Source organism: Anabrus simplex, chromosome 4 (assembly GCF_040414725.1).
Source record: "Anabrus simplex isolate iqAnaSimp1 chromosome 4, ASM4041472v1, whole genome shotgun sequence".
In the NCBI taxonomy this organism is placed as follows: Eukaryota; Metazoa; Arthropoda; class Insecta; order Orthoptera; family Tettigoniidae; genus Anabrus; species Anabrus simplex.
The window spans coordinates 176,810,092-176,834,171 of record NC_090268.1 but is presented as its reverse complement, the minus strand read 5'-3'; positions in this window follow the sequence as shown (position 1 = coordinate 176,834,171).

The window sequence follows — 24,080 nt, the reverse complement described above, 5'->3', positions numbered from 1 at the left end:
GACACTTATTTCCCCTTTCGTGTTTACAGATTGAAGTTAGATGCAAGTTCCGTATGCTGTCTGAGAGGCGTCTGAGAAACCATGCACGTGGATGTTACAACACACACCTGCTCCTAAAACATGTCTATCCACCTGAATCTTTTCAATGTGCATTGAATGGCTCTGAAGCACCTCCCACTCTTCGGCTAAGTCTTCATGTATATTCGATTTTCTTCCTGAAGTGGAAGCTCCTTTTCTTTGCCATTCGTACTCTTTGATGCTGGAGTTTTCAGATCTCCCTTCCATATTGAAACCTGATGGTGATAATCCTATTGACCAGCAGATCCGGTATCACGGGTGGTCTCCTTGGCGTTCTCATAATGTGACGGGGGAGTAATACTACATCACGATACAGCAATAATTTATCGGGAACGAGAATTGTTACGAACACCATTTTGCACTTATTCTCACTCAATAATGCAGTAACAGCTTCCCTCCAAAATCGATATGCAGATCAAGCGCCATCAGTGTTGCCATCCAGACATCTGGTGAGTTGGCTGTGCGATGAGAGGCGTGCAGCTGTCAGCTTGCATCCGGGAGATACTGGTTTCGAAACCCACGAACTATGATAAAACAATGGTAGAATCTGTCCACAAATGAGTTTCACTAATTTCAATTTTTAAAATTGGAGTGCACTTTTTAACTAACTCAGGCAACAGTGCAGCTGCAAGCAATTCAAGACGAGGTAGTGTAACTCGTTTGACTGGAGCCACTCTGGATTTTGAGCACAATAACATGACACTTATTTCTTCTTACTGATGTACAGATGGAAGGTAGATGCAACCTCCGTATGCTGTTTGAGAGGCGTCTGAAAAACCATGCATTTGAATGTAACAACACACACCTGCTCCTAAAACACTTCTATCCACCTGAGTCTTTTCAATGTGCATCAGATGGTTCTAAAGCACCTTCCATTGTGCGGTAAGTCTTAAGGTAATGTTTGAGCTTCTTCCTGAAGAGGGAACTCCTTTTCCTTTTCCATTCTTCCTCATTGTTGCTGGAGTGTTCAGTGCTCCAATCCATATTGACACCTGAAGGTTATATTCGCTATTGACCAGCAGATACGGGTTCACGCATCGCCTCCATGACGTTCTCATAATTTGACGGTGGAGAGTAATACTAGATCACGGTACAGCAATAATTTATCAGGAACGGGAGTAGTTACTACCACCAGTTTGCAATTATTCTCTCTCTCACTAATGCAGTAACATCTTACCTCCAAACCCGAGATACAAATCAAGCGTCATCAGTGTTGCCAGCCGGACATCTGATGAGTTTGCTGTGCGGTTAAGGGCGTGCAGCTGCGACCTTGCATCCGGGAGATAGAGGTTTCAAACCCCACGAACCATGATAAATTAATAGTAGAATATGTCCACAAATGAGTTTCATTAATTTCAAGATTTAAATTGGGAATGCAGTTTGAAATAACTGAGCCAACAATGCAGCTGCAAGCAATTCAAGACGAGCCAGTGTAACTGGTTTGACTGGAGCCACTCTGGATTTTGAGCACAACAACTTGACACTAATTTACCCTTATGATATACAGATCGAAGGTAGGTGCAACCTCCGTATGCTGTATGAGAGGCGTCTGAAAAACCATGTACTTGAATGTTACAACACACACCTGCTCCCAAAACATGCCTATCCACCTGAATCTTTTCAATGTGCAACAAATGACTCTGAAGCACCTTCCATTGTGCGGCTAAGATTTCAGGTAATGTTTGATTTTCTTCCTGAAGAGGGAGCACCTTTTACTTTTCCATTCTTACTCTTTGATGCTGGAGTTTTCAGTGCCCCCTTCCATATTGACACTTGAATATCATATTTACTATTGACCAGCAGATACGGGTTCACGCGTCGCCTCCTTGACGTTCTCATAATTTGACGGTGGAGTAATACTAGATCACGATACGGCAATAATTTATCATGGACGTGTTTGGTTACTAACACCAGTTTGCACGTATTCTCTCTCAATAATGCAGTAACAGCTTCCCTCGAAAACCGAAATGGAGATCACGCGACATCAGTGTTGCCATCCGGACATCTGGTGAGTTGGCTGTGCGGTTATGGGCGTGCAGCTTGAGCGTGCATCCGGGAGATAGTAGTTTCGAAACCTACGAACCATGATAAAACAATGGTAGAATCTGTCCACAAATGAGTTTCATTAATTTCAAGATATAAAATTTGAATTCACTTTTGAACTACTGAGGCAACAGTGCAGATGCAAGCAATTCAAGACGAGGCAGTATAACTCGTTTGACTGGAGCCACTCTGGATTTTGAGCACAACAACTTGAAACTTATTTCTTCTTACTGATGTACACATCGAAGGTACATGCAAGCTCCGTATGCTGTTTGAGAGGCGTCTGAAAAGCCGTGCACTTGAATGTTACAACACACACTTGCTCCTAAAACATGTCTATCCACATGAGTCTTTTCAGTGTGCATCAAATGGCTCTGCAGCACCTTCCATTCTGCGGCTCTTCAAGTAATTTTTGATTTTCTTCCTGAGAGGGAGCACCTTTTCTTTACCATTCTTACTCTTTGATGCTGGAGTATTCAGTGCTCCCTTCCATATTGACACCTGATTGTCATATTCGCTATTGACCAGCAGATACGGGTTCACGCGTCGCCTCCTTGAGGTTCTCGTAATTTTACTGCGGAGTAATGCTAGATCACGATACAGCTATAATTTATCGGGGTCGAAAATGGTTACTAACACCCGTTTTCAATTGTTCTCACCCAATAATGCAGTAACAGCTTCCCTCCAAAACCGAGATGCAGATCAAGCGTCATCAGTGTTGCCAGCCGGACATGTGGTGAGTTGGCTCTGCGGTTAGGGGCGTGCAGCTATGAGCTTCCATCCGGGAGATAATGGTTTCAAACCCCACGAACCATGATGAATTAATGGTAGATTCTGTCCACAAATGTGTTTCATTAATTTCAAGATTTAAAGTTTTAATACACTATTGAAGTAATTGAGCCAACAATGCAGCTGCAAGCTATTCAAGACGAGGGTTTGGAACTTGTTTGACTGGGCCACTCTGGATTTCGTGCACCAAATTTGACACTTATTTCCGATTCGTATTTGCAAATCGAAGGTAGATGCAAGCCACATATGCTGCCCGAGAGTCGTATGAAAAACCGTGCTCAAGAATGTTATAACACCCACATGCTCCTAAAACTGTTTTACACCAGAATGTTTTCAATGTGCATCAAAAAGCTCTGATGCACCTTCCATTCTGCGGATAAGTCATCAGGTAATATTTTTTTCTTCCTGAGGTGGAAGCTCCTTTTCTTTACCATCCTTACTCTTTGATGCTGGAGTTTTCAGTGCTTCCTTCAACATAAAACCCTCATTGTGATAAACGCTATTGACCAGCAGATACGGTTTCACGTATCGTCTCCTTGACGTTCTCGTTATTTGGCGGTGGAGTAATACTATATCACGATACAGCAATAATTTATCGGGAACGAGAATGGTTACGAACACCAGTTTGCACTTAATTTCACTCAATTATGCAGTAACAGCTTCCCTCCAAAACCGAAATGCAGATCACGCGCCATCAGTGTTGCAATCCGGACATCTGGTGAGTTGGGTGTGCGGTTATGGGCGTGCAGCTGTGAACTTGCATCCGGGAGATAGTGGTTTCGAAACCCACGAACAGTGATAAAACAATGGTAGAACCTGTCTACAAATGAGCTTCATTAATTTCAAGATTTAAAATTGGAATTCACTTTTGAACTAACTGAGGTAACAGTGCAGATGCAAGCAATTGAAGACGAGGAAGTGTAACTCGTTTGACTGGAGCCACTCTGAATTTTGAACACAACAGCTTGACAATTATTCCTTCCTGCTGATGTACAGATCGAAGGGAGATGCGAACTCCGTATGCTGTTCGAGAGGTTCTAAAGAACCAATGAACTTGAATGTTACAACGCACACCTGCTCCTAAAACATGTCTATCCACCTGTGTCTTTTCTATGTGCATCAAATGGCTCGGAAGCACCTTCCATTCTGCGGCTCATCAGGTAATGTTTTTCTTCCTGAAGAGGGAGATCCTGTTCTTTTCCCATTCTTCCTCTTTTATGCTGGAGTTTTCAGTGCTCCCTTCCGTATTGACACCTGATGGTGATAATCGCTATTGACCAGCAGATACGGGTCACGCGTCGACTCCTTGACGTTCTGATTATTTGACGGTGGAGTAACACTAGATCACGATACAGCAATAATTTATCGGGGACGAGAATGGTTACGAACACCAGTTTCCACTTGTTCTCTCTCAATGATTCAGTAACAGCTTCCCTCCAAAACTGAGATGCTGATCAAGCGTCATCAGTGTTGCCAGCTGAACATCGGGTGAGTTGCCTGTGCGGTTAGGGGCGTTCAGCTATGAGCTTGCATCCGGGTGATTGTGGTTTGGAAACCCACTACCATGATTTAAAAAAATGGAAGAATCTGTCCACAAATGAGTTCCATTTATTTCAAGATTTGAAATTAGAATACACTTTTGAAATAATTGATCCAACAATGCAGCTGCAAGCATTTCAGGACGAGGCAGTATAACTCGTTTGACTGGAGCCACTCTTGATTTTCAGCACAAAAACTTGACGCTTATTTCCCCATTCGTATTTTCAGATCGAAGTTAGATGAAAGCTCCGTATGCTCATTGAGAGGCGTCTCAAAAAACATGCACTTCAATGTTACTACACACACCTGCTCCTAAGACATGTTATCCACCTGAATCTTTTCAATGTGCATCAAATGGTTCTGAAGCTCCTTCCATTCTGCGGCTAAGTCTTAATTGATTTTCTTCCTGAAGAGGAAGCGTCTTTTCTTTACCTTTCTTATTCTTTGTGTTCCGAGGTATCTGTGGAACAGCAGAGGTGAAAGAAGGTGCGGGGGTGAACAGGTCTCAGGCTACGAAATTAAAATTAATTTAAAATTTAACAAGGTTATATTTTCTTTTCAAAAGTAAGAAATAACAAGCATGGCAGGTACAGAGTAGCAAGGCAACAAAAGTATAGTTACAATATTTACCGGATTTGGGCTTGGCGCCCCGACTTCACAATTCTTGGGCAATCAGCCCAACCTTACTCCAAAATAAGTTTTAACAGAGGGGCAGAAAACCCCATTCATGCTCAGGAGCACTTGCTCCAAATTACACAGAAAAGCCTCCTTGAGGCATACAACACTCAATTTTCAAGAAATAGCCACACGTTCTCAAACTTTAAGCCTCTCAAAGGCCACACCAAACTCCACCTTCAAGTTGTCTTCTCAGGACATAGACACAGGGGTAAAATACCCAACCTACTGAGGTCTATTAAGTGAAAAAAAAGATGAATTACATGACCTCTAAAATAACAATTTGAGAGGAGGCGATCCGCACTCCTAATACCTTGTTTAAAACCTACTTGGCACTAGGCCGCTAATGCTAGGGCTAATCCCATACTAAAGAGGTGACTTAGGAAGGAAACAATTTACATTACGTTAAGGAAGAATCAGTTATGAAAAATAAGTTCACCTCAAAACAATATGAGTGGGAGCTCGAGAGGGTTAAGCACTCTCTATCCCAATATAAAGCTTGAAAAAGAATAAATACAAGGTATCTTTACATTTTAGGGAAGTTACATGGTGGAAAAGCTTCGGACCCGCCCCGAGAGTTAAACTGCTGAGCTAGCAAGAAAAGAAGTTATTAACTGGCCATTACCTGGTTGTTGAACAGCTGCCCGAAGAAAGAGGCGCTTCCCGCCCCCTGCTATGTACTTTACACACTGAAAGATGGTACTGAAGTGGCGCAGAGACCCTAAAATCAGGAGTTTATATACTCTCGCGGAAAGTTCGAGGCGTTTCAGGTAAGAAAACACCCGCCCACAATCACTTTATTGGCTAGGGTACAGCAACATATCCCCCTTTGGAGAAGATACACCTGATTGGTTAGAAATTAATTTTAAAAATTCGGGATTGACTAAATACAAAACAAGGGGGAAAGAAAGGGGTATACAGCCAACTTAAACAATAACAGAAAGAAATTTAACAAGAAACAAACTTTTGAAATAAAAATTTTCTCCAAAAAAACAGTTCTTTCACTTCGCACTAGGGTGCACTATTGTTGATCTTCAGTAGTGTCCTCTAGAAGAGAAAGTTCACACTTCTTACAATAGGGAAACAAAAATGCGTCGAAAACGACCCAGTTCAGAAACTACAAAATTTCCCAGTAGTGACATCTTCTGAGAAACTTGAAAATTAATTCCGTAGATAAAGTTCAGACTTCCTCCAGCAGAGGAGTTTCAATTGGCGCAAATTTTAAATAAGCGGCGTGGAGGTGTACCGCCCGGTACAGACCTCCCCCCCCCCCCAAAAGTTCCCCCAAGGGGTAACACAGAAGAACATAAACTTTTGTTTGAAAATGAGGTCCAAGTTATGATGTTGATATGGAGATTAATTGCAGAAGCATTTATAAAAATTTTCTAAATTTGGTTTGATCCAGTTTCAAAATACTTGTAGTAACTGTTGAAGTAATGTCTTTATGTAGGAATTTAATTCAGAAGAAAAACTTTTAATACTTGAAAGTGAAGAAAAATTTTCTAAGTCCACCAAATATTGCAGTAGAATTCCCAAGTGTAGTAAATGCTGATAGTAAATGTCCATATAGTTGATTAAATTGGATGGCCAGACCGGCCGCTGCAGCTTGTGTCCAAAGGAGGCCGCTCGGACCCCTCAAGTACCCTGAGATACCGCTCGCCCGCACTATGAGAGGAGTAGTGGTGTTGAAGCACGCCGCGCCCGCGGCGAACATGCAGGTCGCGGACCAGTTACAGTTGTGCGCCGCACATCAGCCTTGGCCGGGAGAAGGGCTCCGGCTCGCCGTGCACAGGTGGACCTCACTGGATTAGAGGGGGCCCTTCCTCTATCCCAGTAGCGGCACGGCACCGCGCGGCTGCAGGGGGCACTGAAACATTAAATCTCGGCGGCAGAATTTTGTTGGACCATCGTCTTTTTGAGGGCACAGGCTTTGTGGAAAGGTTGAGGGGCCAGCGGCGTGCAGATATCCATTTCGTGTACAAGCCACTGTGTGTAGTGGAGCAGGAGACGGGAGCGTGGTAATGGCCGTGGCAACGATAGGATGGCAGTTTATCGGTTCGGGGCAGGTTTTACAAAAATGCTTACATATAAAACAAAATATTATAGAAGGGGCAGAAAGCCTTAAAAGTGAAAACCTTCAAAAAAATATAACCTTCGTATTCCTTTCAAATTATATGAAGCAAGTTAACACAAAATTTACACTGGTTTCACCTGTGACAGGTGAACCCTAAATATCCTCTCGGTGGCTGGATTACTTAATAACAACGTAACCGGCGTAAGGAAATCGAGAATGATACACGGCCCATGAAATCTGGGGGCAAGCTTGCCCGCGGGAACAAAGTTCTTCACCATCACCTGGTCACCTACCTTCAAATGGGTGGGTCTCCGTCCACGATCATACCTTTCCCTAACCTTTTCATGAGAGACTTTAAGATTGGCTTTAGCCTTCTTCCAAAGATCTTTAATGTTGTCTGGGTCTATTGTCTCAGGTAGAATGTCACTCAGAGACCAGAGGTTAGAGAGCGGCGTGTTGTGAACGAACTTAAACATCAAAGAAGCTGGAGTAAACTTGTGAGATTCATGAACCGCCGAATTCAAAGCAAAAGCTAACCAATGCAGGGACGTGTCCCACCTGGAATGATCTTCGTGATGATAGGCAATAAGCGCGGACCTGAGATTACGATTAACCCGTTCAACCAGAGATGGTTGAGGGTAATAAGCAGAAGTAGTTACATGAGAGATGGACAAGTCAAAACAGAATTTACGAAAAAGATTTGATGTAAACGCCTTAGCATTATCAGACACAATATATTGGCACGGACCAAAAGAAGCAAAAATAGAATTTAGGCAAGTAATGGTGGACTGAGCGGTAGCCAGCTTAGTCGGAAATAACCAGGAAAATCTTGTAAAACCATCTACGCATACAAAGATGAACTTGTTAGCATTTCCCTTCGACTGGGGGAAGGGTCCTACATAATCAATATGTAGGCGTTCCATGGGGCGCGACGCTTGATGAGAAGACAAAAGGCCTACCTTGGTGGACATGGTTGGTTTACTAAGCAAACAGGATTTACAAGCCTTTACTAGTTCACGGATGTCACCGTCCATACCCTTCCAGATGAACATTTCACGAATCTTCTCACGAGTTTTAAAGATGCCTAGATGCCCTCCTAATGGGGTTTCATGATAATACTTGAAGATCATAGGTACAAGAACCGCTGGGACGACAACCTTCATCACCTTATCATGCCTCGAAGGGCAACATAAAACACCATTCCTCAGAACATAAGGGACGACCTGTTCCCCAGAAGAAAGGGTTTCCATTATCGGAGCCAGCGTCGGATCTTCACGTTGGTATTTCTCGATATCCCTAAAGAGCATGGGAGCATCTGTTAAGATGGCATTAACATCAGATAGTATGGACTCGGGAGGTGATGAACTATCGACCGGATCATGGGTCTCGACCTCGTTGGAAAACATACGGCTGAGTCCATCAGCAACAACATTTTCGGTACCTCGGATATGCCTGACATCGAATTGGAAGGCAGAAATACGGATGGCCCAACGGGCTATACGACCAGTACGACTCGGCCTACCTAAGACCCAGCTTAAGGCTTGATTATCTGTCTCCAGGTCGAATTTGACATGTTCCAGAGAGAGACGGAACTTTTCTAAGGCAAATAAGACTGCCAAACCTTCGAGCTCATAGATGGAATACTTGGCTTCTTGAGCCGATAGAGTCCTAGATGCATAGGCGATGGGTCGCCTCCCTAGTTCAGTCTCTTGAAGAAGGACTGCAGCTACTGCTGACGACGACGCGTCGGTTTGGACGATGAATTTCTTTGAGAAATCAGGCATAGCAAGGACAGGGGCATTACAGAGAGCTAATTTAAGATCTTCAAAAGCGGCTTGTTGAGAAGGTCCCCACTCGAATTTGATGCCTTTCCTACGAAGAAGGTTCAAGGGCGCCGCTCTATTAGCGAAGTTAGGAATGAACTTCCTGAAGAAATTCACCATACCAATGAACCTGGCGATACCTTTGATGTCCTTGGGAGGTTTAAAATCACGGATGGCCTGTGTTCTAGAATGATCGACTGCAACACCATCAGGTGACACAATATGCCCTAGGAATGACATGGAGGGCTTAGCGAAGGCGACCTTGGACAACTTAACAGTTAACCCATCCTTACGAAGGCGATTGAGAACTTCTCGCAGATGATCTAGATGTTCTTCAAAGGTCTCCGAAAATACGACGACATCATCCAAGTAGTGATACAAGTACTCAAATTTGATGTCGGAGAAGACCCTATCTAGCAGCCTAGTGAGTACAGCTGCTCCCGTGGGGAGCCCGAAAGGCACGCGGTTGTATTCGTATAAATTCCAGTCCGTGGCAAACGCTTTAAGATGTTTAGACTCTTCCGCTAGGGGAATTTGATTATAGGCCTGATTCAGGTCCAAGATAGTAAAGAACTTGGCCTTACGAAACCATGAAAAACAAGAATGAAGGTCAGGAAGGGGCACAGATTGTAACACCACCTTCCGATTGAGAGCCCTATAATCAATGACAGGCCTGAAGCCACCTTGGGGTTTCGGGACTAGAAAAATAGGCGAAGAATACGCCGACTTCGAGGGCCTAATAATACCATCCTTCAACATCTGATCGATGATTTCTTTCAGAGCCTTCATTTTTGGTGGAGAGAGCCTATAAGGTGGAAAACGGACAGGAATCGAATCCGTGAACTCAATTTTGTATTCAATAAGGTCAGTAACACCAAGAGTATCAGAGAACACCTCTGGAAACGACTGACACAACTTACGAATACTATCAGCGTGCTCCTCAGGTAGATGTCTAAGGTCTAACAACATCTCCTCCTGGGTAGGCGAAATAGATGAACATGATGCAGAACTACATTTTAACAAGGGGATTTTACAATTGGAAGCAAATTTGAATGTGCACGACTTACTCTGAAGATCGAGCACAAGACCAGTGTGAGAAATGAAGTCAGCTCCCAATATAATGGGGCAAGACAAGTGCTTGGCCACAAACAATTTGATTTTCCATGTAAATTTAAAAATACGAATTTTGACCTGTAAAGAACCTAGAATTTCTAATGGAGATGAATTAGCCGAAACATATTGAACAGGAGATGAGCCATAGTCAGGCAGTTTACAAACAGATTTCAATTTTGAATACCATTGGTCCGAAATAATTGAACAAACACTGCCTGAATCTAATAGAGCTGTTATAGGCTCGTTATTTAACTCAATCTTATGAAAAGGAACAGGTGCGGGGGAATCCGCCGCGATCCTAAGACACTCTTTGGGGCATTCAAAAGATGGATTTGCAGATTGAACGTTCCCTGAATTTTCGACCAGTTTACCAGGGGCTGAACCTCGGGAAGGGGGATAAGTCGACTCAGCCGAAGCCCCTAGTCACATTTTATTATTGGCATTGGTGGAATTTGCACCAGAATTTGAGCAGGAGGGGGTGCTATTTGAATTTGGGCAATTCTTGGCGATATGTGAGAAAGCCCCACATTTAAAACAGCCTTGTGATGAGCCAGCTCCACAATGGACACTTGTTCCGAAGGTTGTCAGGCGACCCGCAAGCGTAACATTTACGAGGTGTGACTGCGCAAGGAATCGGCGTATCTAACTCCTTCCGCAGAGACGGCCAATGCTTCAAGTTCAGAGAAGGTTTGCGGGCACGCCGCGAAACACAAATATGACCTATAGGATGGTGAAATTCCTTCTACAATAGCCTGTACAATCTGATCTTCAGGAAAATGAAGAGCAAAAACCCTAGTATAAAACTTAATGTCTTGTATGAAATCCGCCAGATTTTCGTCCAATCTCTGTACTGGATAATAGTACTTCTGAATCAGAGATGACCTCGCGCGGGCAGGAATAAAATTTGCAAGCAAGTGTGCATGAAAATCTTCAATAGATGACTGTTCAGCTATGGCTCTTACTATTTTGTCAGAGAGAATACCAATTGCATAAGGATAGATGATTTGCAAAATTTGACATGGAGAAAGAGAAAAAACAAGGGCATGATCCTGAAATTCAACTAAAAACCTTAAGAAAGAAATAACTTCACTGGTGGTGTTGACAGAAAACTTCGAGATACCTCTGAGCAACATTGCCAATGGATGAGGCAAACTGCTGAACCCAGGTGACATAGTCGGTAAAGGTTTAAGTGGCAAAGAAGTTAATTCAGAACGTACATTATTCAACGAGGTTCGGCGTTCAGACTCGTTGTCCAATGGGGCAGAGATAGTTTGAGCAGCAACGGTTATCCTATTGACTTCTCCCTTAGGAGGCTCTTCCTCGCTACCTGCATTCATCGTGGTGGGTTGATCGATTTTGGGAGGAACTTCCCCAGTTAGCAATTGGGTAACCTTACTGGATAATTCAGAAATATTTTCAAGCAACATACTAGCTTCCTTCCTCTGAACGTCATTCAACTTCAGAGACAACAGATCGTTAACTCTATTTGAAAAATGATATAGCCTGGCTTGCACACGCTTAATTTGATTAGGAGAAGGATCATTTTCGTCAAAAAAACTAACTACAGATGCTAGCCCAGTAGTATTCTCGGTGATCGTGGAAAGAGAGTCGTCAATTTCTTTCTCTCCCAAAGTGGGGATGGAAATGGGCAAATCAAGGGACTCTCTAAGCTTGTTTGTGTCTACCGCAACCGTGCCTCCAGATTGCACATTTCTAATAGTTAATTCATAGATTAACTCCTCCTTGCGCATATAGTTAAGATGGAGAACATCGCGAGGGCCGGGCATGATGACAGAACAATTTTGAAAAAAATCAAAAAATTCCAGCAACTGAGAAAATTGTTAGAGTTCGGAACAAAACAATGTTTAGCCGTCAAAAGGGGCTAAATTGAGACCCATTCAACCACGCTCTGCTACCACTTGTTCCGAGGTATCTGTGGAACAGCAGAGGTGAAAGAAGGTGCGGGGGTGAACAGGTCTCAGGCTACGAAATTAAAATTAATTTAAAATTTAGCAAGGTTATATTTTCTTTTCAAAATTAAGAAATAACAAGCATGGCAGGTACAGAGTAGCAAGGCAACAAAAGTATAGTTACAATATTTACCGGATTTGGGCTTGGCGCCCCGACTTCACAATTCTTGGGCAATCAGCCCAACCTTACTCCAAAATAAGTTTTAACAGAGGGGCAGAAAACCCCATTCATGCTCAGGAGCACTTGCTCCAAATTACACAGAAAAGCCTCCTCGAGGCATACAACACTCAATTTTCAAGAAATAGCCACACGTTCTCAAACTTTAAGCCTCTCAAAGGCCACACCAAACTCCACCTTCAAGTTGTCTTCTCAGGACATAGACACAGGGGTAAAATACCCAACCTACTGAGGTCTATTAAGTGAAAAAAAAGATGAATTACATGACCTCTAAAATAACAATTTGAGAGGAGGCGATCCGCACTCCTAATACCTTGTTTAAAACCTACTTGGCACTAGGCCGCTAATGCTAGGGCTAATCCCATACTAAAGAGGTGACTTAGGAAGGAAACAATTTACATTACGTTAAGGAAGAATCAGTTATGAAAAATAAGTTCACCTCAAAACAATATGAGTGGGAGCTCGAGAGGGTTAAGCACTCTCTATCCCAATATAAAGCTTGAAAAAGAATAAATACAAGGTATCTTTACATTTTAGGGAAGTTACATGGTGGAAAAGCTTCGGACCCGCCCCGAGAGTTAAACTGCTGAGCTAGCAAGAAAAGAAGTTATTAACTGGCCATTACCTGGTTGTTGAACAGCTGCCCGAAGAAAGAGGCGCTTCCCGCCCCCTGCTATGTACTTTACACACTGAAAGATGGTACTGAAGTGGCGCAGAGACCCTAAAATCAGGAGTTTATATACTCTCGCGGAAAGTTCGAGGCGTTTCAGGTAAGAAAACACCCGCCCACAATCACTTTATTGGCTAGGGTACAGCAACATATCCCCCTTTGGAGAAGATACACCTGATTGGTTAGAAATTAATTTTAAAAATTCGGGATTGGCTAAATACAAAACAAGGGGAAAGAAAGGGGTATACAGCCAACTTAAACAATAACAGAAAGAAATTTAACAAGAAACAAACTTTTGAAATAAAAATTTTCTCCAAAAAAACAGTTCTTTCACTTCGCACTAGGGTGCACTATTGTTGATCTTCAGTAGTGTCCTCTAGAAGAGAAAGTTCACACTTCTTACAATAGGGAAACAAAAATGCGTCGAAAACGACCCAGTTCAGAAACTACAAAATTTCCCAGTAGTGACATCTTCTGAGAAACTTGAAAATTAATTCCGTAGATAAAGTTCAGACTCCCTCCAGCAGAGGAGTTTCAATTGGCGCAAATTTTAAATAAGCGGCGTGGAGGTGTACCGCCCGGTACACTTTGATACGGGAAGTTTCAGTGCTCCCTTCCATATTGACACCTGATGGTCATATTCGCTATTGACAAGCAGATACAGGTTCACGTGTCGCCTACTTGACGTTCTCATAATTTGACGGTGGAGTAATACTAGATCACGGTACAGCAATATTTTATCGGGAACGAGAATGGTTACTAACACCAGTTTGTACTTGTTCTCTCTCAATGATTCAGTAACAGCTTCTCTCCAAAACCGAGATGCAGATCAAGCGCCATCAGTTTTATCAGCCGGACATCTGGTGAGTTAGCTGTGCTGTTAGGAGCGTGCAGCTGTGAGCTTGCATCCGGGAGGTAGAGGTTTCGTACCCCACGAACCATGATAAATAAATGGTAGAATCTGACCACAAATGTGTTTCATTACTTTCAGGATTTAAAGTTGGAATACACTATTGAAGTAACTGAGGCAACAGTGCAGCTGCAAGCATTTCAAGAGGAGGAAGTGTAACTCGTTTGACTGGAGCCACTCTGGATTTTGAGCACAATAACTTGACACTTATTTCTTCTTACTGATGTATAGATGGAAGGTAGATGCAAGCTCCGTATGCTGTTTGAGAGGCGTCTGAAAAACCATGCACTTGAATGTTACAACACACACCTCCTCCTAAAACATGTCTATCCACCTGAGTCTTTTCAATGTGCATCAGATGGTTCTGAAGCACCTTCCATTCTGCGGCTAAATCTTCAGGTACTGTTTGATTTTCTTCCTGATGAGGGAGCTCCTTTCCTTTTTCCATTCTTCCTCTTTGATGCTGGAGTGTTCAGTGCTCCCTTCCATATTTACACCTGATGGTCATATTCGCTATTGACCAGCAGATACCGGTTCACGCATCGCCTCCTTGACGTTCTCATAATTTGACGGTGGAGTAATACTGGATCACGGTACAGCAATAATTTATCAGGAACGAGAATGGTTACTAACACCAGTTTGCACTTGTTCCCTCTCAATAATGCAGTAACAGCTTACCTCCAAACCCGAGATGCAAATCATGCGTAATTAGTGTTGGCAGCCGGACATCAGGTGAGTTGGCTGTGCGGGTTGTACCAGCTCGAACCGGTAATCACTGGTACAAGTAAACAAAGGCAAGAAATAACTCAAACAAGAAATATATTCCTCAGGAAGCGTAGATAGTCACCCAAAGCAGAAACTGGCCCATTAAACAGAGGCAATTCAGACCGTAACCTTGGGGTTTTTGCGATGGTATGTGATTGTAGAATGAAAGAAAAACACTGCTTAATTTCCTTTTTTAAAGAAACTATATTGTTCAATTCCCAAGATTTTAACACCAACATTAACACATGACAATAGAACATAACCTACAATGACTAGGGAGTTGACCTCTAAAAGTCTATTAATTGAATTGCTTAAAGGTAGGTTAATTAAGAAAATAAACTGTGAACTAAATTCAAGTAACAAACTTATTTAACAAATAGATTGGATTTAAAAAATTAGTGGATACTTGAAAAGATTGACGTGGTTGGGTATCAAAACAATAAAGGTTAAAATTGAAAGAAAATCAAAACAAGGTTGTTAAAAGTCAAGAATGTCCATGGTCACATCTTTTCTGTTCATCAGAAGGGCTCAAGAGGGTACCTTCAGTTTTCGCGAAAAGTGTTATTCCTACGAAGATGCTGATTTAACTGAGTAGTCCGTAAGCTGAGTATTTATAATGCACGTAATTTCCAAGCAGGCACGAATGAAGGATTACCAGAATAGGAGATCGTAGAGTGTAGTAATGTCCACAAATTAAGTTTGGGTTTGAGATGATTCAATCCATTTTTCAGTAGAAAATTTAAATAAGATATGTTTGAAAAATAGCACTTACAATTTCGTCCATGAAGCCCACCTAACGCATGGCGTCAGATAGATAATCCGCACGAAAACATAAATTTTTTTAAACTCCTTCTCCGGGAATAATTTGTACATCTGCCAATGCGAGACCGCGAGATTCTCCTCTGTAACCGGATCACAAACGGATGCAAGCAGAAACTAAATAACACGCCCAGAAAGCAAATTCAAATAGAAAGGCGCACGTCAAGCAAAAAGACACGAAACAGGGCAAAATGACCCATAAGAAACCACAACACAACCAAAAGGATAAGATAGCACCAAGGTGGATTATGTACGCAATAAATGAGAAGTCAAACATAGGTTAACGGGGTAAGCAGCTCAAAACAGAACGGAGTGGGCACACAATAATTCAAGTGTGCTTAATATGCCAGGCAGCTCAATCAAAAGGATAAGCTCCCGGAATGAAATGACAGATCACAAGGAAGAAGAATAAATAGCCCACAGCACTCAACATAAAACAGGCACGTAGCTAATTAATTTCCCAAAGCATCAATACCATTTTCAATAATCAGGAAATTCTATACTATGGGCGACGGTAACCATAGAATCGTAAACAAGGCGGAGCGTCACCTCAACCAGAAGAAAAAACAGTCCTCAAAACAAGGACAGAGTGGAAAAAAGATTAAGTAGAAAACAGATTCCGATCCACAGAGATAATCTCGCGCTCTTACACAATTTAATAGGATAATATGATTCCCCTTTTTAGAAATTAAGTTTACATTACACCAAACTTCTTCTACACCGTTGAAACAGAAAAGTATTTTAGCTAATAAACTGTTAGTCGAAAAGTGTTATTCCTACGAAGATGCTGATTTAACTGAGTAGTCCATAAGCTGAGTATTTATAATGCACGTAATTTCCAAGCAGGCACGAATGAAGGATTACCAGAATAGGAGATCGTAGAGTGTAGTAATGTCCACAAATTAAGTTTGGGTTTGAGATGATTCAATCCATTTTTCAGTAGAAAATTTAAATAAGATATGTTTGAAAAATAGAACTTACAATTTCGTCCATGAAGCCCAGCTAACGCATGGCATCAGATAGATAATCCGCTACTTACATTCTTGAAGAGCTCAAAACAAGCTAAATAAATAATCCACGTCCACTCGTTTGAAGAAACAAAATTTTAAATAGGAAGAATGAAATAAATCACATCAGGGCCGTAGCCACATATTCTTTACGCGTTACCCAGGCATATTGCGGTGGGTCAAAGCTCCTTTGTAGACCAAATTCTCCAAACTTGCATACAACAGGGCTTCCAAGAACGCACTCACCCACGCCAGTAAGGCGAGGTACACCAACAGAGCATAGGCTGGCGACCGGACCAAATGAAACTCGCTCCAAAACTGGCCCGAGATCAGACCAGTAGATAATGGGGAAAAGGTGACGTACAACAAAAACTTTAAAAGTACTCCGCGGACAGACGGACGGAACACAGATACAGTTAGCGACATTAGTCGCACAGTACACAAAATAAAAGAGAATAGGAAAAAGATTTCCAAGTGACATACTTTTCAATGGCATTTTGCCCAGTCCTAAAATGTTGTAGGGAAAGGCTAAAGTCGTGTGCCAACCGGTACAGCCTCCCCCTGGAAAGCGCAAGATAAACTCCCTCCACGTGTAGTGATACGGACAAAAACTAAATTTGAAAATAGCAAGTCCTTTTAAGATAATGAGCACTGCACCAAATCTGTCTTGATACACCTCAAGAATACCCAGTTTACATTCATTTTCAAACATTAATACCAGTCATTACACACCAGAACAGTTCAATGTTCGGAGAACCTCACATTCACAACAGAATTTCATTAGATAGATGATCTAATACAATTGTTACATTCAACCCAATCTTTGCATGCACAGAGGATAATTCCTTTTCATTTCCACAAATTGAAAGATAATTTGAACCAAATTAATTTTTATCAAGTACCTTTTTTGCCATTCATAAATTACCTAAAGTTTTTTCACAACCAGAGACACACTTTTCTGCCCACATGCAACCACGTAGAGTATACTAAAATCCAAAATTAACCTTGCAATTGAGTTACAGTACAACATACCATCATTACCATTTTATGCAGAATGCCTTATTTCTCCATGTCCGTGAAAAATTATTCACAACACGTCTTCAATAGCAGTTTCCTCAAATGCTTTGCAGTGTTTTTAAATACCTTTGACCATATATTAAAATTAAATTTTCAGCACAGATGTATTTTTCAACAGGTATTTAAGTAGTAAGAAATGCAGCCTCTTGTTCCATTTCAAAACCAAATTGGCAACACCGCAAGATCAGAACACAAAAGGCCAAGGATAGGGCAACAAGAAAAGATAGACTAAATCGCATATAACAGGACAACGAAGATCAAAAAATTTGGTTTAAATTTAAATTTTTAAGGAGCAATCGATTGAGCTAGGACCAGAGCATACCACATAATAAGTTAAGGTATATAGTAGGAGAAAACACCAGAGCAAGGTGCATAAACAAGGTAACGCACTAATACACCACCAACACGGAAAGGTGAACAATAAGCATAAGCGCGCAAGTCCAACGGTCATAAGTAAGGAGTAATTTCAACACCATTTTCTATCACCAATACAATAATCTGGTTCAGATACACTCCACAACATAGGTTCATACCCAATTAGCATGAAACACAACTCCCACGTACCACTAACACGGAGTTAAATAACAGTTCCACCAGAATACTCACCTTGGTAAACACATAAAGGCAAGGCTTACGTTACATGTACATCAGACACGTAATCCTGATCGACAACCACAAAATTAGGATAGCATAATCATACGTTGATCAGTAAAGAACCTTTCTAAACCAGGAACACATCACACTGGCATACACCCCAAAACAGAGTTAATATCAAATTCATAGAACTTAACAGTCCCAGCACTTCAATTCAGTGAGCAATAATTAATTTTAAAATGTTTTCTTTTAAAATACATAATTAAGGTCATTGAATAAATTTACAACATCTACTGGATCAACACCCTGAATTACAATACATCACCTAGCTGAACAAGAAGAATGAGAAGAAACAGCTACTTCTATGAAACGATAACATCCACCAATTTCAAGTTTTAAATTAAGCAAAGAATTCCTAGGGTTAGAGGTGCAGATATTCGAGACAAGGATAGTGTTGTCAGCAACGGTTGGAGACGTCAATTTGAATAATATGGTGTGGTCCGGATAGGTTGGTCATCGACAATCAAACTAACAACAATACCCAGTCAAGATTAATACCAAGATGGAAAGAAAAAATAATCAATGGTTCCTTCATAACACCACAGGAAAACAGGGTAGACAATGGATTAAATAAATTCAGGAGGGAAAATCAATCCGAAGTCACATAACCTTCAACTTCATGTATTAACAACAGTATGTGTTCGCACAGGCCACCTGATTAAATAAGAAAAGGCGATAGAATCCACCTCATACAGCTGACCCACAGGAAATTCAGAGCAGTGACCTACACAACATAATCTACCGTTTGCCTATCAAGGCCTCGGCAAATAATCCGGTCTAAAAATATGTGACATACGCACGTTCACACTGTCGCAATACCGCTAAACAGGTACCTTCTCCATACACCCAGGAGATAAGGTAAATAAAATATAAATGGCAGAAAAGATGGCAGGACGTTAGAAAATGCTCCGATGCAATGAAGAAGAAAAGTACGCTACCAATAGACCCCATAATCCATCGGTTGGGCGACTTCAGCACCGCCTAAAGACCATTAACGAGTCCCATACCAAGCCAAAGACCCCACAGAACGGCAAGATGACAAAACAACCTTGTCAAAAGACAATTAAGATCCACTGAAGACAATAAAACGTCAGAGTAACAGGTGAACTTTAACTGAGCTTTACAAAGGGTACCATTACATACAAGGTAACGCCAGATCAACAGGCAATGCAAGGAGACAAGGAGCGAGGAAACCAGGACACAGAAAACCAATAAGTTACATTAGATCAGTTTAAATTATTCCATCCGAGCGATAGACCCATACGGAAGGTTATTCCCAAATCTACTAAGACACAAGGTACAATAGAAGGCAGCACACACACTGCCCACCTGACATGTCATAACAAATCAATCACACAATACAATAACTACAATACAACCATGACTGCGGAGTAATACTAGATCACGATACAGCAATAATTTATCAGGGTCGGGAATGGTTACTAACATCCGTTTGCAATTGTTCTCTCTCAATAATGGAGTAACAGCTTCCCTCCAAAAGCCGAGATGCAGATCAAGCGTCATCAGTGTTGCCAGCCGGACATCTGATGAGTTGGCTATGCGGGTAGTGACAGGCAGCTGTGAGCTTGCATCCGGGAGTTAGTGGTTTCGAACCCCACGAACCATGATATAACAATGGTAGAATCTGTCCACAAATGTGTTTCATTAATTTCAAGATTGAAAGTTTTAATACACTATTGAAGTAATTGAGCCAACAATGCAGCTGCAAGCCATTCAAGACGAGGGTTTGGAACTTGTTTGACTGGGCCACTCTAGATTTCGTGCACCAAACTTGACACTTATTTCCGATTCGTATTTGCAAATCGAAGGTAGATGCAAGCTACATATGCTGTTCGACGGGCGTCTGAAAAACTGTGCACTTTAATTTTACAAATCACACCTGCTCCTAAAACATGTCTATCCACCTGTATCTTTTCAATGTGCATCAAATGGCTCTGAAGCACCTTCCATTGTGTGGCTAAGTCTTCAGGTAATGTTTGATTTTCTTCGTGAAGAGGAAGCTCCTTTTCTTTACCATTCTTACTCTTTGATGCTGGAGTATTCAGTGCTCCCTTCCATATTGACACCTGAATGTCATATTCGCTAGTGACCAGCTGATACGGGTTCACGCGTCGTCTCCTTGACGTTCTCATAATTTAACGGTGCAGGAATAGTAGATCACGATACAGCAATAATTTATCGGAACGACATTGGTTACTAACACCAGTTTGCAACTGTTCTCTTAATAATGCAATAACTGCTTCCTTCAATAACCGAGATGCAGATCAAGCGCCATCAGTGTTGCCAGCCGGACATCTGATGAGTTGGCTATGCGGGTAGTGACAGGCAGCTGTGAGCTTGCATCCGGGAGTTAGTGGTTTCGAACCCCACGAACCATGATATAACAATGGTAGAATCTGTCCACAAACGAGTTTCATAATTTCAAGATTTAATGTTGGAATACAGTACTGAAGTAATTGAGCCAAAATGCAGCCGCAAGCAATTCAGGACGAGGCATTATGACTCGTTTGACTGGAGCCACTCTTGATTTTCAGCACAACAACTTGACACTTATTTCCGATACGTATTTACAAATCGTAGGTAGATGCAAACAACATATGCTGTCTGAGAGGCGTCTGAAAAACCGTGCACTTGAATGTTTCAACACGCACATGCTCCTAAAACTGTTTATCCACCTGAATGTTTTCAATGTGCATCAAAATGCTCTGAAGCACCTACCATTCTGCGGATAATTCATCAGTTATTTTCTTCCTGATGAGGAAGCTCCTTTTCTTTACTATTTTACTCTTTGATGCTGGAGTTTTCGGTGTTTCCTTCCATATAAAACCCTGATGGTGGTAATCACTATTGACCAGAGATACGGGGTCACGGATCGTCTCCTGGAGGTTCTCGTAAATTTGACGGTGGAGTAATACTACATCACGATACAGCAATAATTTATCGGGAACGAGAATTGTTACGAACAGCAGTATGCACTTAATCTCTCTCAATTATGCAGTAAAAGCTCGCACAAATGCAGTAACAGCTTCCCTCTAAAACGGAGATGTTGATCAAGCGTCATCAGTGTTGCCAGCCGGACATCTCTGAGTTGGCTGTGCGGTTACGGGCGTGCAGCTGTGAGCTTGCATCCTGGAGATAGTGGTTTCGAAACCCACGTACCATGATCAAACAATGGTAGAATCTGTTTACAAATGAGTTTCATTAATTTCAAGATTTAAAATTGGAATTCACTTTTGAACTAACTGAGGTAACAGTGCCGATGCAAGCAATTCCGGATGAGGCAGTGTAACTCGTTTGACTGGAGCCACTCTCGATCTCTAGCACAACAACTTGACACTTATTTCCCCTTCCTAATTTACAGATCGAAGGTCGATGCAAGGTCCGTATGCTTTTTGAGAGGCGTCTCAAAATCCGTGCACTTGAATTTTACAACACACACCTGCTCCTAAAACACGTCTATCCACCTGGATCTTTCAATGTGCATCAGATAGCTCGGATGCATCTTCCACTCTGCGGCTAAGTCTTCAGGTAATGTTTGATTTTCTTCCTTATGAGGAAGCCCTTTTGGTTTGCCATTCGTACTTTTTGATGCTAGAGTTTTCAGTCGCTCCCTTCCATACTGAAACCTGATGGTGATAATCCTATTGACCAGCAGATACGGTTTCACGGGTCGTCTCCTTGACGAACTCATAATGTTCAAACCAACACCATCCACTAGGCCCCCGAAACAACCTATGGATGATGGGTACATAACCTTACCCACCAGAGAGAGAGAGAGAGAGAGAGAGAGAGAGAGAGAGAGAGAGAGAGAGAACCCTGGTGAGAAGGTTGTTAGCGTGTTCGCCCCGAAAAGGGTGTTAAAGCGAACGCATAGCAGGGCAAGGACGACAAGGAAAACAATAACGCACAATACAACAACAAACCAAAGGTAAAAAGACACAAACCAACAACGTGATACATTAAAAATTACCAAAAGGGAGAAATTAACACACCGGAACCAGAGAAGGGAAGCGGCTAAAGGCCCTGGTAACCATTACAAACAGGGACAGTGACAGTACTCTATTGTTTCAGTGAAATGAAAATCCACAATTTTCAAAATAGATAAATAACTTTAATTAACATTTCAAAAAATATATGTAGTGATCCATTACTTTTAAAAATTAGAATTTTAACTGAAACATAACTTAAATACTCTCTGAATATCGCTAATAACGTCTGGGAAAAGTGTCCAATGAGGAATGAGTAAAATCAACAAGTGAAAAAAATTATTCAACTGAATTTATTAATAATTAATAGTTATTCAAATTGACATTGACAAATATGAATGTAATAAAATAAATTGTTTAAAGAAAAATGAAAGCTGACATCGACAATAAAAGAAAATCAGTGGAACACAAGGATAAGGTTTAACTACGTGACCGGTCACCTACCTAAAATTGATTAAACTTAAATCTAGTAAATAATTAGCCCTAGGTTGCAACAACATATATCCCAAGAAAACTTTTTAGCTGGACGGTAAGCCTTCGCAAAGGATAATACATAAAATCACAATGAACCACGAAACCACATTTCAAAATGTTCCAAACCGAGAAAAATTAAAGGCAAAATAAATCAGAGGTAACTTTACACAAGAACACACGAAAATCAAACACGTCCACCAAGAAAAAGGTTCAATTAAGATAACACGCCCCGATGAAAAAAACAGCCCAACAATGCCAAAAACAATCCCGTTGCTAAGGCAACAACAACAAGGCATTTTCAAGGCGACAAATGCAAACACCGAAATAGCCCGCAAGGAGAAACATTAATAATAGCCGGGAAAGGCAGAACGGGAAACAACATTTAGCACGAAACCCAACCCAAAGAATAAATTTAGGAAGGTTAACCAAAATTTTCAAACAGAACCTGGCGGTTGCTTTCATTTTACATAGGTTTCTGAAAGGATAAACCAGTAAAATAATAATTAAACTTAAAATTAATTTTGATATACATCCGCACCGTGCTTTCTAACTAAAATTACAAGGAGGAAGCTTCCAGCTAAAATGCGTTGCTATGTAACAAACATGCAGTTCTTACGCAATTAGTAGATATTTCTTACTATTATAACACGTATAGAAAAATTTTTTGACATCAGACGACGAAGTTTCTTGGGAATCTTCAGGTTCCATGAAGACAGTATTCCACATAATTAGTATTTGATAAAGGACTTACAGATTTCGATGCGTGTGAACGAAGTGACGCCGTAGTGCTACATCATGTTACCTTCACCAAATGGGCTTCAAGTCCGGTTTGAAAGCAGAATAACTCCTTGTGCACAAAATTAAGAATAACGAGGCAAACTGTCAATTAATAGGCCACCCAAAGGGTCCACAAGAGACTGGTTTCAGCCATTGTCGAAGGCACTGCCTCCAGGCATGTTGCCACGAACCTGCTACGCAGGCGTAGCAGGGGGAGAGGTGATACTCCCACGTGGCGCGTCCCAGGTGGCGGATAGGGGGGTCCTAACCGGCTTGCCGGCGGACTTGAGGGAAATAAAATACCTCTCGCGGACCAAACACACACCCCCTGTGGGTGGGGGAGGCTGACGAATAATACACCCACGGTATCCCCTGCCTGTCGTGAGAGGCGACTAAAAGGGGCGACCAAGGGTTGATTGTATTAGAACCATGAAATTACTTGTGATTAGTACCACCACGCGGAGAACACCAAGGGTTGCTTTTACTTGTGCGTAGTACCACTACATTAGGTACGAAATTGGTTTGTGATTAGTAGCACACAGGAGCACCGCGCGGTCGGCTTTTGCAGTACCTGTGATTAGTACCACCATATGAGCAGGACCATGGGATGATAGCTACCATGGTTCTGCCCTGCCTGT